Source organism: Molossus molossus, unplaced genomic scaffold (assembly GCF_014108415.1).
Source record: "Molossus molossus isolate mMolMol1 unplaced genomic scaffold, mMolMol1.p scaffold_m16_p_38, whole genome shotgun sequence".
NCBI classification, from domain to species: Eukaryota; Metazoa; Chordata; class Mammalia; order Chiroptera; family Molossidae; genus Molossus; species Molossus molossus.
Window position 1 is genome coordinate 505,155 of NW_023425375.1, and position 18,349 is coordinate 523,503.

At 35.8% G+C, this 18,349-nt stretch overlaps 1 protein-coding gene and 1 pseudogene across 2 annotated transcripts in view; both read left to right on the forward strand.

Moving 5' to 3' along the window:
• Positions 1-18,349, forward strand: part of PEAK1 (pseudopodium enriched atypical kinase 1) — a 273,801-nt gene that overhangs the window by 33,152 nt on the left and 222,300 nt on the right. For both annotated transcript variants that reach the window (XR_004961994.1, XM_036281544.1), the window contains exons 3-4: positions 2,346-2,477; positions 8,839-8,902. The gene's annotated coding sequence lies outside the window, so the exon portion shown is untranslated. The remainder of the gene's footprint in view (positions 1-2,345; positions 2,478-8,838; positions 8,903-18,349) is intronic.
• LOC118643457 lies at positions 12,044-13,210 on the forward strand (annotated as a pseudogene).

Sequence of the window (18,349 nt, forward strand, 5' to 3'; positions counted from 1 at the left end):
TTAACTAGCATGTGGCACAGCATTGTTTTGCTAAAGATTAATGTTAGATTAATGGGACAGTGTTGAAATGAGATAATTAAGAGTCTTTCGAAGATGTTATTACTCTTTGCTTCCATCATTATTTTTAATCTTTTAGCCTTATAAGCTCTCTGAAACTTTCTAAAGCATGACTGAAAGATGATTTTTCTATCTAAAAATAAGTGGCCTAAAGTAATTTGTATATCTCCATTTATAAGTTCAAAATTATTATTAAAGCTACATATTCATCCTTCTTTCAGCTATACACCCTCTCCTTTGTGGTATTTTTAAAGGATTCTGTCACCACCTTGGTAGTGTTCTGAATAACTTAATTTAATGGTGATGCATATTTTATTGAAGACCTTTAAAATAATTATGCATGATTGAACATTTAATTAAGTCATAAAGATGAAAACTTAAAGGTGTCAGATTTTACATACTCATTGAACTCCTGTGAATAAAAAATTCTCTTTTGGTATTTTATTTATAATTAATATGCCAAGTAAAACTAATTAGAAGTATCTGAAGTACCTAGCATAAGAAAGGCCCTAGACACATGATTCATAATTAGCACACTCTTCTTATTCTTGCCTTTTCCTCTTCAGTTGAATTAGTCACCTGTGTTCTCCTTAGTGTGATACCTATCTTCCTCTCCAAGACACTGACTAAAGTTCACTGATCACTGTTTGTGCTATTCTTATAGAAACTGTGGTTTTATAGGAAGTTTGTTTTTGAAACTTTAATAATTTTAAAAATACTTGAATTATATGCTCTATAGAGTATCACATTGAAGATTTTTGCCCACAGTATTAAATTACACATTTATTTTATTAGAGTCTGATGGTAAGCATAGCAAATAGGCAGACTTAACCACTTTTCCATCTTATACTTAAGGACGTGGATTTTTGTTGCCACTTTGATCAGTGTCTGCAGTTTTGACAGGAAACCCATTGGCCCTGGGTCATTGAATAGGGCTGGCATTAATTCATTATTTTGACAAAGAATTAACAGTTCACTAAAGATCTACTATATACTAGGCAGTGCCTTAGGCTTTGAGTAAAAAGAGAAGGGTGATATTCAGATTATTTACTAGTCATTATAACACAGACACCAACTAATTAAGATGACCATAGCACTGGTTCAGGGTTTTGTAGGACCCCTCTAATCTTTACTGCATCAGGCTTTGCTGCTTTTGTTGCTCTGTGGCAGTGGTGGTGGTGGTGGGGAGGGGCAGGCCATCACCAGGTACCTTAGGACTGATGGAGTCTGGAACGATGATTGTTTACCAGACTATTACAGAAGGATTTCAGTACAATCCTTAAGGCTGTACTGTTGTGTTCCAGCTGAATATTAACCCTGCAGAGAGGTGTTCAGTTCTCTGATTGTAAGAGTTATAACCCAGTTTGAGAGGTGCTTAATGGAAGTATGTAAAAGGTATGTAAGAGGAAGGTTTGTATGAGCCTTTTTGTGTGTGTGTGTGTGTGTGAAAACTACTTAAGACTTCTACAGTGAGTAGAAATTTGCTGCAGTTAGATTTAAGGAGGAGATTCTAACCAAGCAGAGAGGAAAATAGCATTTGTGAAGACAAAGGCGCGTTTGAGAACATAATGGATTCAGAGATTAACAGGTGAGAGAGATGGAGAGATGGAAGATGAATCTTTCTCTGACTTTTGCTTTTTAAGCCAAATAAGTATATATTAAGACCATATTTGTATCTTAGAAATTGTTTCATTTTTGGTAGAGAACTGCTAGACTGTCTGATACTTAGTTTCTTCAACTATATGTAAATTATTTTAGGCATAGGGAAAGAAGGGAGAATAGGAATTTGTTATACTTCAGGGCTATCCTAAATATTGATAGACTAAGAATGCAATTAAAACCTTTTTCTGAATTCACTGAGAGGCTTCTAATGAGCAAACATAAATTCAAACAGATTGAGAATGGTAATTCTTTTAATGACAAAAAACTGTTGTCCATGAGGCTTTTGGGCTAACATCATGACAATAATCTTGTTTAATGGCTATGGAGGCCTATAAATTCAAGTGTGTACAGTAGTAAATTACTGGCCTGTCAGGTTCTGAATAGTAGCTTTTGTTTCCATACCATCAGGAGCAAGTATGTGCACCTCTTCAAGGTTGTATTTGTATATGCTTAGATAATTAAATCCAGAGCTGTCTAAATATAGCAAATCAAAAACAGTGAAATGATTTTTTTTCTTATACTTACGTAACTTAGGGAACATATCTATGGATATCTCTTGTAATTTCTGAGAGCTCTTGAAATATATCAAGCATTTGTAGTAGTGTAAACTATGTTTTTATTGCCAGAATTGATGACACATACCTTTGAACTATGATGAAGTTATGGACAACAGAGAAAACAGTTTCTCTATGAATGTGTAACTCAAAGAATGATTTGAAGGCTCCCACTGTGTGCTAGGAATTGTGTGAAATACAAAGGTATACAAATGACATTTTTCTGGGTATCAGTTTATGTGGTTTTTCTCTCTCAAGCTATATTTAGTAAAAGGACTGTGTGTCATTCTGATTTTTTTTGTGTGTGTGTATGTGTGCATGTGTGTGTAGTGTTACAACAGGATATGATAAAGGTTTGAGTTCTTTGTGAAGAAATTGTATGCTTCAAAGATAGTTTTGAAACAGTGGTTTAAATTTTACTCTGAATAATTAGAAAGGAGGAATATTTTCAGTTTTGTAGGTGAAATTTTCAGTATATTATATCCCAGTATTCAACAAGTATTTAGATAGCATCTACTAAGCCCTAGGTGTGGAGCTTACTGCTGAAACAAATATTACCTGTGTTATATCCTTCCTTGTTGATTATGGCTTGTTAGTTACATGCATCAGCTATTTCTGTTTGATTAATGTGATAGTTTTTGTTCTCTTCCTTTAATGCTCTGTCTTCACTGTCACATTCATCTTTGTCTCATTTATATTTGTCTACAATTTCTTCTTTTTTTTAATCCTCACCTGAGGACATTTTTTCATTTTTGTTCAGATAGAGTGGGAGGGGGAGAGAGAGAAACATCGATGTGAAAGGGACACGTCAAGTGGTTGCCACCCACACAGCCCAACCAGGGCCGGGGACAAACTGCAACTGAGTTACGTGCCCTTAGCGGGAACTTAACCCAGGTCTCTCTGGACCACAGACCTACGCTCTAACTGCTGAGCCAAACCGGCCAGGGCTGTCTACAATTTCTTAGTTTAAACACTTTAGCCATTTTTATAGTTGTAAAAACTTTTAATTCTTTATGTATGTAAATTCTCAAAACTCATAAAAATGATAAAGTTATCAATGCATATAATCCTTATAAACACATTCATATATAATTGAAAATACATTATCAAAACATGCGATACACATTCAGTATTAAACATTGTAGAAGTTTTAAGCGTATTTTCAGAAGATTAGGTAAACAAAAAATCATTAATACAATCAGTCTTTAAAATAGTCCTGACACCTGCCATTTGCCAGTCTAAAGATAAACAGATTTTGGATGTATGTATATTCACTGACTTCAAAATGTAAATTACTGAACCTTGGGGAAACACCCAAGTATAGAAGTATTCTTCTACTACTTAGAATGGTATTTTTTCCAGGAGAGATGATGGATGCAGTAAATACTGAATGAATAAATTATAAAACCTCAAACTGATTCTAGGTTGCAGGCTCTGGTTCTAAATAAAATACTATTAATAGGAACGTAAAAATGCATACTTATTTAGAGCATTTTGAAAGTACAGAACATATGGAAAAGTTAAAATTAGCTGTAATCTTTGTCATTAAATTATATTTCTAGTCTTTTTCTCTGTGAATGTGTATATAATACATAGTTCAAATTAATCAGTAGATGAGCATTCCTGTCATTATGCATGTTTTATTTTATTTTTAAAATCAACTTTAGTAAGATAAAATTTGTTTGATGAGTTTTGACTAATGCATACGTCCCTGAAACCACTACCACAGTCAAAGTATAGATCATTTCCATCACTCTAAATCTTTCTCTTAATCCCCTTTGCAGTTAATTCTTTCACACAACCTTTGGCTCCTGCAACAACTGATCTGATATTTGTTACTATAGATGAATTTTGCCCATTTTAGAATTATATATACAGAAAAATTGAGTAGATAGTAGAGTTCCCACATATGCCCTTTATACAATTTCTCGTATTAGTTATAAAGCAGTTTTGATGTATAGCAGTTTTAATGATTGCTCATTCTAGCTTATTAACTTATCATTGGGATATTTTATTTGTTTTCAGTTCTTTGCCGTCATAAATTAGCTATAAGTCTTCATTTGGATTTTTTATTATTTAGGTACATTTCTGGGACAAAGGTTACTAAATCAAAGGGCTTGAACTTTTTAAGTCTTGTTCATTGCAAAATTGCTTTCTGGAAAGACTTGCTTTCTGAGAGTTTTTTGATTATTGCTTCAGTTTCATTAGTTATTTTATGTAGGTTTTCTGATTCTACTTGATTCAGTTTTGGAAGATTGTATATTTCTAGGAATTTAGCCATTTTGCTCAAGTTGTTCAATTGTTGGCATATAGTTATCATAGTATTTTCCTACAATCATTTGTATTTCTGTGATGTCTGTTGTTACTTTGCCGCTTTCATTTATTTTATTTGGGTCCTCTCTGTTTCTCGATGATTCTGGCTAAAGGTTCATCAGTCTTGTTTATCTTGTCAAAGAATTAGCTATTGATTTCATTGATCTTTTGTATTATTTCTTTAATCTATATGTCATTTATTTCTCCTCTGATCTTTCTTGTTTCCTTCCTTCTTTCTACTTAAGCCAGGCTGTTGTTATTCTCTTTGTAGTTGTTTTAATTGTATGGTTAGATTGGTTATTTGAGGACTTTATTTCTTGAGGTATGCTTGTAGTGCTGTGACCTTCTCTCTCTGGGTTGCTTTTTCTGTGTCCCATAGATTTCGGGTTGTATGTTCCTTTTCCTTTGTTTCTAGGAAGTTTTCTATTTCTTCCTTCATCTCATTGGTAACCCATTCATTGTTTAATAATATGCTACTTAGCTGCCATGAGTCTGAATGTTTTTGAGTATTTTATTCAAGTTGATCTTTGTTTTTATGCCATTGTGATCTGAGAGATGCTTGATATGATTTCAGTCTTCTTTAACTTGCGAAGATTTATTTTGTGTCCTGTTGTGTGCTGTATATTGAGATGTTTCATAGGAACTTGAGAAGAATGTATGTTCTGCCCCTTTGGGATGAAATGATCTGTAAATTTCAAACCCAGCTGATCTAGTGTGTCATTTAATGTCACAGTTTTCTTGTTGATTTTTGTCTGGAATATCTATCCAGTGTTATCAATACAGTGTTCAAGTCCCCTACTCTGACTGTATTGCTGTTGATCTGTCCCTTAATGTCTTTATAGAGTTTTTAAAATGTATTTAGGTGCTTCTATATTAGGTGCATATATGTTTACCTGGATTATATCCTCTTTTTAAATTGATCCTTTTAGTATTATATAGTGACCTTTTTTGTCTCTTGTTATGGCCTTCTTTTGAAGTCTATTTTGTCAGATACAAGTATTGCTACTCCCATTTTCTGTGTCTTTTTCTATTTCCATTTGCATGAAAACCCCTTTTTCATCTATTTACTTTCATCCTATATGAGTCTTTTATTCTGAGGAGGATTTCTTGTAGACAGCATACATATGGATCATGTTTTCTCATCTATTCAACTACCCTATGTCTTTGATTGGTGCATTTAATCTATTTACATTTAAACCTGTTATTTATAGGTCCTTATTTATTGCCTTTTTAATTCTTTATTTCTATTTTCTTTTCTCTTTCTTCTTACAGCAGTTCCTTTAGCATTTTTTGCAATACTGGTTTGGCGGTAATGAAATTCTTTAGCCTTTTCTTGGGGGTGTGAAAGCTCTTTATTTCACTTTCAAGTTTAAATGCGATTTTTGCTGGATAGATTATTCGTGGTTTCAGATTTTTGCTTTTCATTACTTTGAATACTTCATGCTGTTTCATTCTGGGCAGTAGTATTTCTGTTGAGAAATAAGCTGACAGTCTTATGAGAGCTCTCTTGTAGGCATCTGACTTTCTTTCTGTTGTTACCCTTAAGATTCTCTTTTTGTCTTCAACATTTGCCACTTTAATTATAATGTGTCTTGTTGTGGGTTTCTTTGGGTTCATCTCTCAGTACTTCCTAAATTTGTATGACTTTTTCTTCACTATGTTAGAGATGTTTCCTGTTACTATTTCATCAAAGAGATTATTCCTTGCTTACTTTCTTTTTCCTTTGGTACTGCTATGATGCAGATGTTCTGTTTTACGTTGTCCCAGAGTTTATTTATACTGTCCTTATGCTTTTTAAGTTTTCATTCTTTATTTTCTTTGCTTCTCTGATTGAGTGATATATTTTCTACCATGTCTTCTAATTTGCTGATTTGGTCCAACCCTGCTTCTTATAAGGTACTCTTAATTCCTTCCAGCAGTATCTTCTTCATTTCATCTATGTCATTCATTTTCAGTTTTTTTTTTTTATTGTTTCTATGTCCTTTTTCATGCTGTTGGTCATTCTAAAAACCAATTTTTTTTAAATATATATATTCTGTTTCTAGTAAGTTGCTTGCCTCCATTTAATTTAATTATTTTCTAGGTAGTCTTCCTGTTCTCTCATTTGGGCCCTGTTTCTTTGTTGTCCCAATTTTGCTATTTCTTTGTGTTTTTCTCTGTGCATTATATAAGACTGCTCTGCCTCCTAGTGTTGGTCGGTTGGTATTCTTATGGTACCCAGTGGTGTAGTCTCCTTGATCTTCTGAGCTGGGTTTTCTAGGAATGTCTCTTGTGTGGGTTATATGGGCCTTCCTGTTGTATTTGGGTCTTGATTGCAGTTGCCCTCAGGATTGATGATTGTGGCTCAATCCCAACCACATCATAAAAAAAGTAACCAAAAAAGACTATGAAGGAAAATGAAATGGAATAATAATAAAACAGAAAATAGATAAAAGAAATAAAAATTTTAAAAAGCTATAATAATGAATAAAATAATGTATAGAATAGGAAAATAGAAATGGTAAAAGAAAAGCAAAGATAAAATTAAAGAATTAAAAATAAATACCAGCCCTGGCCGGTTTGGCTCAGCGGTTAGAGCGTCCACCTGCGGTCCGGAGAGGCCCGGGTTCGGTTCCCGCTAAGGGCATGTACCTCGGTTGCAGTTTGTCCCCGGCCCTGGTTGGCCGTGCGGGTGGCAGCCACTCGATGTGTCCCTTTCACATCGATGTTTCCCTCTCTCTCTCTTCCTCTCTCTCCCTCCCACTCTGTCTGTACAAAAAATGGAAAAATGTCCTCGGATGAGGATAAAAAAAAAAAACAAAAACAAAAACAAAAATAAATAAATAAATAAATACCAAAAAAAAGAAAAGTGAGAGCAAAAGCATAGAATAAAAGGAAAGAGAAATAAGAGAGATGAAAGAATAAAGTGAAGAATGAAAAAGAAAACCCTTTTGATCTTCTATTTGCGGAACTCGTTGCATTTTTTTGTGATGTTGTTCTTCTGGACTTTTAGTGTGTTAGTCTTGGGCTTCCCAGGAGTTACTCTGGTACAAGCTTTGGGGGCTGTGCCCATATCTTGTAGGAGGAGGGTTGAATACTTTCTTTCCTTATAGTTTCTCAGCTCTGCGTGGCTCATTGGCATCCTTTTGCTGCCACCCTAAACAGGAGGAAGTAAACAAAAATAAAATCAGCCCTGTTTGCCACTCTTAATATTTCAGTTTGGCCAGCCCTGCTTGGCAGGGTATCTGCCTAGGCTCCGAGCAGGCCTAACATCCTTCTTCTCAACCCACCTGACCCAGCCGCATGGGTGCAGATTTGCAGGTTACAGTTGTTCCTTCTTGTCCTCAGGATGTAGCTGGGTAGGGCAGAACCAGTCATTTTGCAGGTCGGTGAGTGTCAGGAAATCACCAGGGTGGGATGAACAATGTTAGCTAGGTTGATGGAGACTCAGATATGGTGCCTGCCGGCTCTGTTGGGGCAGGCTCAGCAACGGAACAATGGCCTCTGCCAGTCTGTCTGTCTGGGAGCCAGCCAAGTCAGTTATTCTCCGTAGTTCCCCAGCATCTTTTTGAGTTACTGCCCCAGTACTGGAGCTCAGAGCCTGTGATTCCAAGTAAGTCATTGCATGGGCCCTTTAAGAGGAATACCTGGGATTCCAGGACCCCTCTGTCTCACTCAGTAACAGTCTCTGATGGATTTTATAGCCAAAAGTTATGTAGAATTCTCTTCTCAGCACTGAAATCCTGGGCTTTGTGTTCTAATGTGGGGCTGAGACCCTGGCTCCTCGGGTGGACTTCCGCAGCTGAGATGTCCCTGCCAATTTTTAACTGCCACACACGGGTGTGGGAACAGCCTCTTCAGTGTCTCCACTTCTCCCACCAGTCTCAACCTGGCTTCTTTATATCCTTAGATATAGTACTTGTGTTTAGCTAGATTTTAGGCATTTCCGAATGATGTTATTCTATAATTTAGTTATAATTTTGATGCGGTTGTGTGAAGTTTTGAGTACTGTGTTTACTTATGCCACCCTCTTGAACAGAAGCCTATAATATATGTTTTGATAAGTTATTTATTTTAAGAATTGTCAAAACATTAAGTAATTTAAGGCAATTGAATGTCTAGCAGTATTAATATTCTTGATTTCTAAAGAACAATGTGGGTATCGAAACTTCAGTGAGTAATTGATCAACTTAGGGTTTTCTTATTGAAAAATGATTACCAATTCAGATTTAGTCCTATTGACTATGTGTTTTTCCTTTTTTCCCCAATTCAGGTATTTGCCTAAACTGGAACTTAAGCTGCAGCCATTTCTTTGTGGATTTGTCTAAAAACCTAAGGTGAGGTATTTTTTAATGAACCATTCAAAGTCTGTCATCTGGTCTTTCCACCTTGCGTGCAGCTGCTCTCTAAGCCATTCTTGTCTCAGTTATGAGGATGCTTTTTCTATTTTTTTTTTTTTTTTTATCCTCACCCGAGGATATTTTTCCATTTTTTGTACAGATAGAGTGGGAGGGAGAGAGAGTGAGAAACATCGACGTGAAGGGTCACATCGAGTGGCTGCCACCCGCACGACCAACCAGGGCCGGGGACAAACTGCAACCGAAGTACGTGCCCTTAGCGGGAACCGAACCCGGGTCTCTCCGGACCGCAGGCCGACGCTCTAACCGCTGAGACAAACTGGCCAGGGCAGGATGCTTTTTCTAAAAGACAAATATCATTCTGTCAGTTTGAGACCCAGAATCCTTTTATATCTTTACATTACTTAAAAGGATATTTTGCAAACTTCTTTACAGAGCAGTATAATATGCTCTTTACCCATTTATCTATCTCACTAGAGTTCTAGGAATGTTATGAACTAAATTTTTTTCAAAGCAGCTTTATGGAGATTTTATATTTTTATATAACATAAAGTTCACCCATTTATTTAAAGTGTGCAGTGCAGAGTTTTTTCTTATATTTAGAATTGTGCAACCATCATGGTAGTTTAATTAGAGAATGTTTTTATTACTCCAAAGAGACATTGGTACTAGTTAGCAGTTACTACTGATTTCCATCCTCCACTCAGTCCCTGTCAGCTACTAATCCTCTTTTTGTCTTTGTAGATCTGCTTGTTCTGGACATTTCATTTAAATGGAATCATTCAATATGTGTTTTTTGTTACTTATTTCTTCCACTTAGTGCAATATTTTCAAGGTACATCCATGTTTTAGCATGGATCAGTACTTCACTCCTTTTTATTGCTGAATAATATTCCACTGTATGTATTAAGAGTGCAACTGAATTGGAGAGTGAGCTGAATTTCAAAGTGTCATAGGATAGCAGGTTAAATGTAGCCCACCCAAATCATAGTAACAGTCAAACTTTTATGTACTTACTGAGACAGTATAAGTAGGAGGCTTAACCTGAATTGGGATTTTGATGAGGGATAGTGTTAAATTTGTATTATGAATCTGTAAATCAATTTGGAAACTTTACAATAGTAAGTCCTCCAATCCATGAACATAGGATGTCTTTCTATTTATTTAGGTGTTCTTTAATTTATTCCAGTGATGTTTTAGTTTTCAGTGTTTGTGCCTTGTGCTTCTTTTTTGTTAAATTATTCTTAAGTACTTTACTTTTTGGAATTTTTTTTTTTTTTTTTTGGATTGTTCATTGCTAGATTATTGACATATAATTGATTTTTGTATTATGCAACCTTGCTGAACTGTAAGTTCATCTATTAGTTCTAATGATTTTTAATACATTATTTAGGATTTTTTAATATATAAGATTATTCCATCTTCAAATAGTGGTAGTTTATTTTTTACCTTCCAATATGGATGCCTTTTGTCTTTTCCTTGTCTAATGAACCCTGGCTAAAGCCTTCAACAAATGTTAAATAGAAGTGAGAGCTGATATTCTTTTCTTGTTCCTGAACTTAAGGGAAAGCATTCAGTCTTTCGCATTAGGTATGATGTCACCTGTGGGTTTTTGTAACTGTCCTTTATCAGTTTGAGGAAGTTCCCTTTTATTCCTAGTTTGTTGAGTTTTTTTGGTCATGAGAATGAACAATTATTGAGAACTTTTGATAAGTACCGGGCCCTATGCTAAGTGTTTTATATATAGTATTTAATTTAATTTTTATAATAGTCCTATGAGGTGAAACTGTCATTTTATCCTTATTGAACTGGTAAATAATAGAATCAGATTGTTTAAGTTCAAAACTTGTGTGCTCAACCATTATCCTTTGAATTCCCTGTGCAAACCATGTTGATTTATACACGTGTCTTTGTACATGCTAGTTTACTCCTCCTAGGATATATGCTCCCTTTTTTTTTCCCATCACAGAGCTACCACAACAGCTTGTACCTATCACTGTCATAGTACTTCTTCACTGTGTTGTGATGTTTGCATATATTTCTCTTATTTTAGAATCTGGGCTTCTTGAAGTCAGGGAGTTTGTCATATTTGTTGTTGAATCTCCCGTGTGCCTAGGGGGGAGACATGTCACAGAAGTCAGGAATTAGAGAGTTTAAGAAGGGTGACAGAAATCAGCAGTGTCAGATGCTGAAGAGAGATCAAGTCAAAGAAGGTTCATAAAATAGCTGTTGGGTTAGTATTTTAGTGACTTCTTTTTTTAAAGAATTTAAAAAAAATCCTCACCTGAAGGCATGTTTAGAGAGAGAGAAACATCAATGGATTGCCTTCTCTACATGCCCTGACTGGGTGTTGAACCCACAACTGAGGTATGTGCCCTGACCAGGAATGCAGCCAGCAACCCTTTGGTGCACAGGTCGATGATCAACCAATTGTGACATTCTGGCTGGGCAGCAGTTTGTTTACTTTAAAATTATTTTTGCAAATACACTTACAAGTAAGTAAATAAATAAATATGAAATTTATTTTAATACATGAGAAACTACTGTTCTATTTCTTGCTTTTTCAACTAACTTCTATGCCTCAGAGTCTTTTTTATATGTTTAGATCTAATCTCATTCATGTTTACAGGGTAGTTTGTGTATGAAGACAGTATAAATTATGTAAATTGCATTTAGGTTGACACCAATTTTTATTCCCATAAAAATTAATACAAAATTATTGTAGTACATCAATTCTGTGCCTTAATTTTGGGTTCTGCAAACTGTGCATGCGTACACACACACACACACACACACACACATTGAACAAACTGGTAATTTGTATGCAGTTGACCCCTGAACAATGTAGGGGTTAGAGGTGCCCACCCTTTGTGTAGTTGAAAATCTATGTATAACTTTTGACTCCCCTAAAACTTAACTACAGTCTTCAGTATCCATGGACTTGGTTTCAGGGCCTTCCCGTAGATAACAAAATCTGAGAATGCTCAAGTTCCTTGCATAAAATGGCATTGTACCATGCATACAGCCATACCTATGCATCCACAGATTACCACTGGGGATGGAAAATACTGTTTTTGGTTCGTTGAATCCACAGGTGCGAAACCCAGAAAAACAGAATGCCAACTGTGTTGAAAAAAATCTTCATATAAGTGGACCTGTGAGTTCAAGCCAATGTTGTTCAAGGTCCAGCTGTATACTAAAACTGAATTGTGTTTAAAACATAAGAACATTTTGAGTGAGCAGGGGCACTGGGAGGGCAGGTGCCTGGTGGCTATGGCTAGGCGGCAGCGGTCTAGGCTGTGGCTGGGGTAAGTAAATGGCTTTACCCAGAGGGTCCTATGCAGCCTTTCTCCACTGGCACCCGTGCTGCCCTGCTCCTCCTCCCTGGCCATGGCTTCACATTCTCTGCCTTCTGCTATATGCTGACACTGCTTCTCACTCCTGAACTCATCTTCTTCTCCATCTGGCACCTTATAGCATTTGATTAGCTGAAGACTGATTATAAGAATATTATAGACCACTGTAATACCCTCAGTCCTCTTGTACTTCTATAGTACCTCATTCACGTTTTCTTCTGTGTCACGTTTCTTTGTGCAGCAGAGTAGCTTACCGTGGGTCTCATATGCCCCTCTTGTCATATCATATTTGGAAGTATATGAGTAGACCATTGATGACTCTACCAGTACTCTATGACTCTACAATCATCACGAATTCAGATATTATATTGTCAGAAAGAAGGATAGTGCAAATTAGCTTTATATCTTCTAGCTTTTTTTTACTACCTGTATGGCATGGTCTATATTTTGATGAGCTCTTAAAGCAGCACACAGAAAAAGTGGTCCAGTTAAGTGCTTGCAAAAAACCACCAGATGAAGAGACTCTGTCCAGCAAGATCCTGTTTCTAAGAGTATGGAATCTGATCTGTTATTTTAAAAAACTACTCCCTATTTTTAAAATGTTTCCAAATTTTTATTTTAATTAATTTCAGAGAGAGAAACATCAATGAGAGAGAAACATGGATCGACTGCCTCCTGCATGCCACCTACTGGGGATGGAGCCTACAACCTGGGCATGTGCCCTGACCAGGCTCAAACAGGCGACTTCCTGATGCATGGGACAGTATTCAACCAATTGAGCCACACTGGCAGTTTCCACATGTTTTTGCTGTGGAAAGACTATTTACGTATGTTATGCTTAGATAAAGAATTTAAATGCAATCACATATAAATTAATATAAAATGATTACCTTTGGTGTTGACAAGTTTAAACTTGTACTTTTTAAGGAACAGCTCTAATCTCTTTGAATGATTGCATTAATTATTGGCTGTCTTTGGTTTATTGGAAGCTTTTGTTTATAGGAACTCCTAGGGCTCATTTTGGTTTTATTCAAATGCTATCTAATATAAATTAACTGTAGAGATCAGATGCTGCTGATAAACTGAAAAAAAAAAATATCTGGTCTGTGGGAAACTTTATGGTTTTTTTTTTATTATGTAGATGATTATATATGAATCCATTAAAAAAATAAAGAGAAATGGAATTTTTTTCCCTTTAGACTTGAATATTAACCTTGTATATTGCATGCATTAGAGATTTTCTATATTTTCATCACAGTAATATATTTGCTTTAATTATTAAGCATAATTGAACATGATATAAGAACAAATGCTAAATTAGTTATGAAGAAAACATTTAAAGCTATGTTAAATGTATTTTAATTTGTAAGACATTACTTATCAAGAAATTGGTTATTATGCTTACTGTTCTAGTCTGGTGGTAAAAGTAGTCTTAGGAATTTGCAAGTACTTTAGATTTACAAAACTGAATGAGAGAGAACATTGTACAACCATCGTGCTGTTCCTTTAGTGCAATACAATAAAACTGACATTAAGATTTATTTTTTAGTGCATTGGTTTAAAGATTACAAATAGCTATTTCATAAACTTGCTTAATTCATAATAAAGACATATTATTGCAATTAAGAAAACACAGCCCTGGCCAGTTTGGCTCAGCGGTTACAGAGTGTCGGCCTGCGGTTCATAGAGACCCGGGTTTGGTTCCCGCTAAGGGAACGTACCTCGGTTGCAGTTTGTCCCCGGTTCTTGTTGGGTTGTGCGGGTGGCAGCCACTCGATGTGTCCCTTTCACGTTGATGTGTCTCTCTCTTTCTCTCCCTCCCACTCTATCTGAACAAAAAATGGCAAAACGTCTTCAGGTGAGGATAAAAAAAAAAAAGGAAAAAACATAAGTCTCTAGCCGGTATGGTTTAGTGATAAGAACACTGCCCGTGGACCAAAGAGTCCTGGTTCAATTCTGGCCAAGGGCATGTACCTTGGTTGCGGTATGTTCCCAGCCCTGGTTGGGATTATTCAGGTGACAACCAATCAATGTGTCTCTCTCACATCGATGTTTCTTTCTCTCTCTCTTCCTCTCTCCCTCCAGCTCTATCTGAAGATTAATGTAAAAATATACTCGGGTCAGGATCAAAAAAACATAAGGACATCTTACGTATTTGAAAATGATACCCTTAGTTAACATGCTCAATTTATTTCTGGGATTGAGTGATAAGAATCCTGTTTTCAGGTGCTCACTATTTTATTTTTTTATTCTCACCCGAGGACGTTTTTCCATTTTTTGTTCAGGTAGAGTGGGAAGGAGAGAGAGGAAGAGAGAGAGAAACATCGACGTGAAAGGGACACATCGAGTGGCTACCACCCACACGACCAACCAGGTTTGACCAACCTGGGGACAAACTGCAACCGAGGTATGCGCCCTTAGTGGGAACCCAGCCTGGATCTCTCTGGACCGCAGGCTGATGCTCTAACCGCTGAGCCAAACCAGTCAGGGCTCAGTTGCTCACTATTTTGAGCAGTGATGCAAGAAGAAGCATTTTTGTACATAGCTTTGTAGTACTTGTGTAGGAGATTCTTCTGGGTATATACCTATGAATGGAATTGCTAGGTCATCAGGTAGTAGACGTTAAACTGAAAGAGATAATACAAAATTTATTTCATGAATGATTGTGCCATTTACCTTATTATCCATTGATCTATAAGAGATCCTGTTGCTTTATAGTCTTTCCAATATTTGATGTTTTCAGATTTTTAAATTTGCTAGTTAAATGATCTAAAATAGTATCTAATTGTGATCTTAAAAAAAAAAAACTTAAAATTTGAGGTATAATTTTCAAAATTACAGCAGTTTTGTAAAAACACACAGATCATAAATACACAGTTCAGCGAGTTTTGACAAATGCGTATACCTATGTAATGCACTCCCCTATAAAAATTGAGAACATTTTTATTACCCCTAAGTTCCCTCAGGGTCCTTTTTGACATTTCTTTCCCCTCACCAGAGGGAACCACTGTTCTGATTTCTATCACTTTTTGAAAAAGAATTGTTTGTCCTCACCATCATCCATTTCCTTCCTCTCATTCTCTCTCTCCGTTTATTTATTTATATGTTCAAAACTTTTTTTTAAGTTTATTTTTGTTACAGATGTTTTTCCTCCCCCCCATTGACACTCTCTTTGTCTTTTTAGAAATGTATTAGCTATGCTAAATTATATATAAAATGTATCATCTTAATTATTTTAAGTGTATAATTCAATGGTATTAAATAGTTCACATTATTCTGCAGTGATGACCACTACCAACCGTCTCCATAATTCTTTTCATTTTGTATAGCTGATTTACATACTCAGTAAATGATAACTCTCCATTTTCTCCTTCACCAATCCTGGGGCTACCATTATACTCTCTGTCTTTATAATTTTATTATTCTAAATACATAATATAAGTGGAATCATGCAATATTTGTCTTTTTGTTACTGGCTTATTTTATTTAGCATAATGTCCTCAAGTTTCATCCATGTTATAGCATGGGCCAGAATTTTCTTCCTTTTTAAGGTTGCATATTATTCCATTGTATGTACATACCACATTTTGGTTCTCTGTTCATCTGTTGATGGATATTTGGGTTGCTTCCATGTATTAGGTATTGGGAATAATGCTGCTCTGAACATGGGTGTATGTATATCTCTTTGGGACCCTTCTGTCAATTCTTATAATTATATAGTCTGTATTGGAATTGCTATATTATATTGTATTTTCAATTTTTGAGGAACCACTGTAGTGCTTTCCACAGCAGCTTGTACCATATTAATTTTTTTTTTTTTTAATTTTTTATTTATGTTTTTGTTACAGATATTTTACCTTTTTTACCCCATTGGCAACCCCCTCCCCACCCCACCCCTGCCCCGTCCCTGGCTTAGTTGTCCATGTCCATTGGTCATGCATACCTGCATATAAGTTCTGTGGTTTATCTCTTCACACGCCCTCACACCCCCCACCCCCTCTTCTGAGGGATGTCAGTCTGTGCCCTACTTCCATGTTTCTGGGTCTACTGTATTCCTCAGATTGTTATGTTCATTATATTCCGTATATAAGTGAGATCATGTGGTATTTGTCTTTTTCTGCTTGGCTTCTTTCACTTAGGATAATACTTTCCAGGTCCCTCCAAGTCGTCTCAAAGGATAAGAGATCTTTCTTTCTTACCGCTGCATAGTACTCCATTGTGTATATGCACCACAGTTTTTTCATCCATTTGTCTGGGCTGTTTCCAGATCTTAGCTATTGTAAATGGTGCTGCTATGAACATGGGGGTACATATATTCTTCCTGATTGGTGTTTCAGGCTTCTTAGGGTATATTCCTAGAAGTGGGATCACTGGGTCAAATGGAAGTTCAATTTTTAATTTTTTGAGGTAACACCATATTGTTTTCCACAGCAGCTGCACCAGTCTGCATTCCCACCAGCAGTGTATTAGAGTCCTTGAAGGATATCTTAATTGCTTCCAAATATTGGCAATTATGAATAAAGTTGCTACAAACATTCATGTGCCTATTTTTGAGTGGACATTGCTTCTCAAATGAGAGCACAAATACTGGAAGAGATGCAGAGTGGGCCAAAAGTAGGTTTACAGTTCATATGGAAAATAATATAATAATAAATAATAATATAAGAGTAAACTGTATATTTCATGTATTCACAACTGTAAACCTACTTTTGCCACACTCTGTATTAAGACTAAGTTTACCTTTGTGAGAAACTGTCAAACTGTTTTCCAGAGTGACCTTGCCGTTTGCATTCCCACAAGCAGTGAATGGGAGTTCCTGTTTCTCCATGTTTTTGTCAGTGTTTGATGTTTTCAGTATTTTGAATTTTAGTCATTCTAATAGGTGTGTGGTGTGGTATCTCGTTGCTTTTTTTTTAATCTCAAGAAAATGTTTTCCTTAATTTATTTCCCAAATACAGTTGACATAATATTATATTAGTTTCAGGTATACAACAAAGTAACTCGATATGTACATACCTTACGAAGTGATTACCTTGGTAAGTCTAGTACCCACTTGACAGCATAGAGAGTTAGTACAATATTATTCCCTATGTATACTCCCTATGTGTACTTTACATACCCATGACTATTTGGTAACTACCAATTTGTACTTCTTGATCCCTTTACCTTTTTCACCCAGCCCCTAACCTGCCTCCCATCTGACAGCCATTGGTTGGTTCTTTATCTGTGAATCTGTTTCTATTTTGTTTGTTTTGTTCTTTAGATTCTGATTATAATTAAATGATACGGTATTTGTCCTTTCCTGCTTGACTTATTTCACTCAGCGTAACACCCTTTATGTTTATCCATGTTGTCACAAATGGTAAGATTTCTTTTTTATGGCTGAGTAATATTCCATTGTATTTATGTACCATATCTTTCTTATTCATTTGTGTACTGATGGATAAAGTTGCTTCCATATTTTGGCTGTTGTAAATAATGCTGCAGTGAACATGCATATATCTTTTCAATGTAGTGTTTTGGATTTCTTCAGATGAATACTCAGAAGTGGAATTGTTGGGTCATAAGATAATTCTATTTTTAATTTTTGAAGACCCTTCATTGGGTCTTCATTCCAAGCAACAGTTGCATAAGGATTTCCTATTCTTCATATTTGCATCAACACTTATTTTTTGTCTTTTTTTTTTTAATCCTCACCTGAGGATATATTTTTACTGATTTGAGAGAGAGAGAGAGTGAGAGACAAAGGAAAAGGGAGGGAGTGAGAAAGAAATTGATTAGTTGCCTCTTGTATGCACCCTGACTGGGAATTGAACCCACAACCTAGGTATATGTGACCTGACTAGAAATCAGTTCTGCAACCTTTTGATACTCCAACCAGCTAAGTCAATTGACCAGGGCATGTTGTCTTTTTGATGATAGCCATTCTGAAAGGTGTGAGGTGATAATGTCATTGTGGCTTTCATTTGCATTTGTCTAATGGTTAGTGATGATGAGCATGTCCTTTTTGGAGAAATACATACATATTCTCCATTTTTTAATGAGGTTAATTTTTTTTGTGTTAAGTTAT